Source organism: Bubalus bubalis, chromosome 3, assembly GCF_019923935.1.
Source record: "Bubalus bubalis isolate 160015118507 breed Murrah chromosome 3, NDDB_SH_1, whole genome shotgun sequence".
Lineage (NCBI taxonomy): Eukaryota > Metazoa > Chordata > Mammalia > Artiodactyla > Bovidae > Bubalus > Bubalus bubalis.
In genome coordinates this window covers 44,726,180-44,732,573 of record NC_059159.1, presented here as the reverse complement: position 1 = coordinate 44,732,573, position 6,394 = coordinate 44,726,180, and positions in this window count along the sequence as shown.

The window sequence follows — 6,394 nt, the reverse complement described above, 5'->3', positions numbered from 1 at the left end:
CACAGGGTTGTGAAGCTCACTTAAGGGTCAATACAACTGGGGAAACTGAGGCCCAGGGGTGTCTAAGGACCTGTTGAAAGTTGTTGGGCTGGGTTTCCTGCTTTCCTGCATACTGTCTGTTTCATTCAGCTGACTTTAGAGAAAGGGGTACTTTTTTTTTAGCTTTTTATTTTGTACTGGAGTGTAGCCAGTTAACAGTGTGTGATGGTTGCAGGTGAACAGCGAGGGCATTCAGCCATACATGCATATGCCTCCATTCTCCGAAAGGGGTACTGCTGTTTGCCATCCCTCTTGTTTAAGGCAGAGAACAAAATCTACCGGATCTTTTGTGGGGTGGGCAGTGGTCCTTTGGAAAGGCCTGGAGCCCCCGAGTGTGAGCAGCCTGCAGAGACTTGCAGGGCCTCTGTGCTCTCTGACAGGTTCCCCCGCCTCCGGGGCTTCCCATCAAGGGCGGGTGGAGAGGGCCAGGCGTGCCCAGAACCGCTGCAGGGAGCGATGGCAAAGAGCCAGGGCCCCTGAGGCCGCCCGGCCACTGTGGGCACTGCCGGCTCTTTCCACAAGGAGGGAGCTTTGCCTCCTGCTCCAGATTTAGCTTGCAGGGTGGCTTCTGGGGGTAAGGGGGAAGCACTTGGAACCCAGTCAGCAAGAAGGCATTTCTCTCTCCCTCTCTGACCCTCTAGAGAACCCACATGTGTGCGTGCCTGGGTGTTGAGGGGAAGAGGGAGGCTAGTCTACATGTTTATTTTTTCTTTTTTTCCCCCCAAAAATGTGTGTGTGTGTGTGTGTGTGTGTGTGTGTATAATTTTTATTTATTTGGTTGTGCCAGGCCTTAGCTGCAGCATATGAGCTGCTCTAGTTCCCTGACCCCAGGTGCATGGAGTCTTAGCCCCTGAACTGTTTATATTCTTGAGTTGGCCAGTTTCTCAGTGAATTCGTCAGAATCACTGATATCAGAACACCGGGGTTTTAGTCCCACCCATCTCTCCAGGTATATGACTCTAGATATCCATGTGACTTCTCTGAGCCTCAGTTTACCTGTCTGTGACATCAAGGGTCAGACTGGGTGATCCCCAGGGTGGCTTCAAATTCATCCAGCTTTTGCTTGAATGCTTCTAAACAGCTCCCCCGCCCGTCTCCCCACTTCCCGGCACTCCTGGGCTCTCAAGCCCAGCTGGTCACTAGGATCAAATCCCCAGACCACACTCACTTTTGATCTCCACTGCGCCTGAATGGCTGGCCTGTGGCCTGGCCCCTCAGCGAACCAGGCTCTGTGAACAAGTAGGGCATGAGTCCAGGGATGAGGCCCCAGGCAAAGGGGCCCGAGCCACAGTGCCCACACCCAGGGAGGGGAAGCCCCTGGTTCTGGCTCCCTTCTGCAAGGGCGCTGCAGAATCCCAGGAAACCGGTTGTTAAGGAGCCGGCAGCCGGGTACCAAGTCAGATAATGAGTGCTTGGGTTTTTCCACCGCTGTTTACCTTGGGTTAAGTATACGAAAATGATGTCATCTCTGCACCCGTCCAGCTGGCCCTGCCACCGGGGTCTCAGGCTCATCAGGGGCTCCTCCCCTCCCATTCTGGTCACCCCCACCCTCATCAGTATGGGGGGGATGCGGGGGCAGTGAAGCCAGTCAACCTCACATCATCGCTCTCTCTCCTAGCCACCCATCTCCCCCTCCCAAGTTCATCCATTCTCATCTCTCACCAGGATAGACCGTGCTGGGGTCTCACTGGCCTACCTGCCACCAGCCTGTCTCCTTCGACCCCTTCAACCCCCAAGGCCAGAGGAGCTTCCTAAATGGCCTCCTGCCTGGACCCTTGTCTGGCTTCAGTCGTGTGCTCAGAGGAAAGTGTAGCCTGACCCCAGGCCCCAGAGAGCTGCTCTTCCATCCAGCCTCCCCCTACTTCCCCACCTTGCCCTGGATTCGAGCCTCAGGGCTTCAACCAGCCAGAGCTTCTTCCATATTCTGGAAGCTTTGCCTCCTTTCTTCCCCGACACTTTCACCCCTGGAGGCCCCTCTTCCCTTCACCCTAGTTCCTCCTCAGGCTCAGAGCACCCCACAGAACCAACCCTCTCTGCCCTTGGATGTGCCTTCATGGCATCCTGCTTGAAAGAAAAAGGTCAGTGACTTTTTTCAGAGACTGGCAGAGGTTGCAAAGTTTGCAAGATGCAGAAAAGGCCTTGAGATTTGCTGATCAGCTTGGGAGCAGATGTGTGTGGGGTGAAAGGAAAGGTGAGAACTTTGTTTGGGGAGGTAGATGAGACATTTAAGGCTGGGTAGGCCCCTCTTCGGATCAAGGCCGTGAGAATCCACCTCCTGTTGACCCTGATACCCTCTACCCAGCCCCTCCCTTAGACCTCCCTCCCATCCTGCCTGGCCTGAGCCCTTCGACAAAGAGCGCACAGCTGCTTCAGGCATCCTCAGGACGCAGTGTGCATGGGGTCGCTGAGGACAGCAGTCACAGCAGCCGCAGGGAGTGGCCAGATCCAGGGCTCAGGCAGGAACCGAGAGTGGAGGCCCTGGGGGCACAAGGAAGGCGCGAGGGCAGCTCGGCAGCATCCACTGTGGCCCTTGGCTGGTTTCCTCTGAAGTGGCCCCAGTAAGCTCAGTTGGAAGGGTCTCCTGCTCCGGAAATCGACTCCCATCAAAAGGATGTGATCAGAGATGCAAGCTCAGCTGTGAAAGTGTTCGTCGCTCTGATTCCTTGTGACCTGGTGGACTGTAGCCCACCAGGCTCCTCCGTCCATGAGAGTCTCCAGGCAAGAATACTGGAGTGGGGTGCCATTTCCTTCTCCGGGGAAGCCCAAGCTCAACTGAGGACAAAGTAAATAAACCTCGTGGACGGTGCGTCATAAAGAGATGACAGCACAGAACAGCCAGCATCAGCTCCTTCACGCCTCACGGCACCCTCAGACAGGGCTCCATAGTCCCCCTTTTGCACATTTTGTACGTTTAATACACACTTGCGCACATGCTCAAAGCCAGGCAAGTACCTTAACCATCCTGAACCTTTACTTCTGTTAAATGGGCTTATTGATACCTATGGTACAAGGCTTTGTGAGATTGAACGTAACAGTGTATATGACAGGCTTCAGCTCATAGCAGGTATCAAATCACAGCTTCCTAAGAGCAAGGAGCCATCCTGGCCAAGTGGGCAGATGGCAGCTAGGGGCATGGAGGTCTTTGACCAATGAAGTGAGTTGGGACCCCAGCATGGGAGGAATAAGATGAGTTTCTGGGGTTTGAACTTCAGAAAGCCTGGCCTCTGGGTACTCCCTTCACCTGACCTCTGCCCACCCTTCCAGGCTCACGACAGGTCAAGCCACCCTGTGTCTACCACCTCCTATAGCTTGGTTGATAGATCACAGGGGCCCTGGGCTCATCTCCTGGCCCATCCCCACCTTGACTATTCCGGAGTGGAAGAGCTAGTCCAGTTGACTCCCAGTCTGGAAACCACCCCTCCGAGGCGGGCGGAGGTGGCCGGTGAGGCCTGGCTTCATCCGGGTTCCAGCACAGCTGCCCCCATTCCCCTGACTCGCCAGCCATGGCCACTTCCTCCCACCAGGCTGGGCCAGCAGTTGTGTGGCCTATAAATAGAAGAGTGAGATTCCTCGTGGCCCAGTGAATGGGCCGACATCCTGCCTCCGCCTGACTGAGCCCTGAGTCACAGGCCCCCACTGGAGGCCCGCCCGGGGCGGCCCAGGCCCACCCCACTGCCTCGGCCTCAGAGGAAGCGCTGGGCGGCAGAGAGTCCCTGGGGAGGCCGAGAGAGGCTTAGAGAAACGCGGCTGGCATTTCCTCCCCGTGAGGCCAGCACGCTGGCTGGCTCAGGGGGGTTAGTGTGCTGAGGGTGTGGGTGTGCACGACATGTGTGCCAGGGAGGGGTGCCGGGAGGCCTCCACGTCCCCTTCCGTGAGGGTCACGGGAAGGGGTTTCCCAGAGAGCCTCATCTGCGCTCACAGCGCCCTTGTTCTGACTTTGGTCATCTCAGAGCCAAAACCAAATCCACACAGATAGACACCCACCCACACGAGCACCAGAAATCACTGGGAAGGCTGGAAAACGGGCCTGGGCAGGGGTAAGAAACAAAACAGCCCCAGAGGGCCAAGTGGCCAGACTGGGAGCAGGAATGAAGGGCAGGAGGCGGCGGGGGGCTCTGTGTCACTCTGCCCAAGAGTCAGAAGGAGGTTTGGATCGGCTGCCCGGGTCCGTCCTGTGGCCAGGGCAGGAATGTGGTTCTGCTTTCTTGTCTATTTCTCTCTCCTCCCCTAGAGCCACTAGATTGCACGCTCTTGAGGACAAGGGCCAGGTCAGTGCTTGCTCACTGCTGTGTGCCCGCCGTATACTTGTTAGATGAGCACTATTCACCCGCTCACATTCATCACACACTTCCCTGCTGACTTGCACACTCACCCGCACACTTTGACTCTTGCTCCCTGCTCAGGCCTCTTCAATGATTTGAGAATGTGAGCAGCCCCTCCTCTACTGTCACTTCCAAATCTCTCTCCCACCAGGGTGCCATGGGGGCAAGAAATTCCAGGGAATTGTACCCTCTGCAGTTTTGACCCATGAGTTCTTCCTAGGAAGAGTGACAATCTCCTGATTCATACAAAGGCATCCAGTGATTTCTTTGTCCAGAGGGGTCAGGGTGGAAAAACCTGCTTCTGCCCCCATCTGAAAATCCTTGCTGGCTCCCTGTTGCCCCCAGGATGATGCCCCATCTCCTTTGCATGGTTTTCCAGAGGTCACAGGGAACCCCTGCCCTTCAAACACTCCATGCTTGCATCCCTCTGTGCTGTGCCTGGGCTGATCCTATCACCCAGAATGTTCTCAGCTCCCCCCATACCGTCTGCTGTCACTTGCTCAGTTTGCAAACTCCTAGTTGTATTTCAGGACCCACCCAAATATCATCTCTCTGTGAGAGCATAAGCCACACTAACAGTGTCTGCCTCTCCCTTCCTCAGTTTGTCCCGAACTCTCCAGAAACACAGAACTATGGGCCTGGTGATGTCTTAGAGACATATAGCAGTTTGCAACCCAGGAGTGGTTGGAAATGTGTGGGGTGTTTTCTGGTTGCCACGGTAACAGGGACTGCTATGGGCATTTAATGGCCGGGGCCTGGGAATGCAAACTAGGGAGAACTGTCTATCCTGAAGGTCAATAGCAGCCCACCAAGAAATACAGAGCAGTCTCCTTTTTGATGGGGAACCCAAGGCCCAGGGAGGGAAAGTGTCTTATCAAAGTTATGCAGCAAATTAGGCAGTAAGGTGATCAGCACCAACTTTCTGTGGGGAGCATTCCTGGGCAGTGGGCCTGAGCATGGGCCTCTGACCTTCCAGGTCCTCAGGTCCTGGCCTGGCCACACTACCACCACCAGGGATGTTGTAGGAAGTACATGTGGGAATAACCCCCAGCTCCCACCAGCTGCTGGCTTCCCAGGTGGCTCAGTGGTGAAGAATCCACTTGCTAATGCAGGAGACAAAAGAGAGGTGGGTTGGATCCCCGGGCTGGGAAGATCCCCTGCAGCAGGAAATGGCAACCCACTCCAGTATTCTTGCCTGGCAAATCCCATGGACAGAGGAGCCTGGTGGGTTGCAGTTCATAGAGTCGCAGAGAGTCAGACACTGAGCGACTGGGCATGCACACATGCCTGCTCCTGCCTGTGCTCGTGGCCAGATGTCCTGAAGTGGCCCAGGATGTACCTGGAATATGGAACTGGTGTCCCCTGGGGAGGACAGAGGTGGGTTGTGGGCAGGGACCAGGGTTCTGCAATTACAGTGTCCCAACTCCATGAGCTCATCTAAACACCAAAAAAGCCACCCTTTAAGTCTGAACCTGGGCACGAGTGGTTGCAACATTCTAGGGCTCAGCCTGGCCATGGGAGGTGGGCAGGGAGAGGTGGGACCCGGTGTCCCCTTAGTCAGCCCCCAGCCCTGCTCCGAGAAGTCATGGCCGTCTTTCCCCTGGCCTCCCACCCTCAGCCCTGGCCACCACTGGCCTCTCACGTAGGCAGGAGGAACTTTTAAAAACTGAAAACTATACACAAAACCGGAGACAATAAAAATATAACAACCCCCCATATCTCTATCATTCAGCTGTGACAATCATCAACCAATGGCTCATCTTGCCTCATCTAGACCCACCTCCCCATCCACATCTCTCTTCCTGTATGACTTTGAAGCAGATCCCAGGCATGACATCCATTCATCCATAAATATGTCAGTGTGTTTCTCTGAAAGGACCCTTCCTTACAAATAAACCATAATCATAGCACCAGGATCACGCCCCCCAAATTAACAATTCCTGATATTGTTAGGGGTTCCCAGATGGTAAAAAATCTGCCTGCAAGGCGGGAGAACCAGGTTCAATCTCTGTGTCAAGAAGATCCCCTGGAGA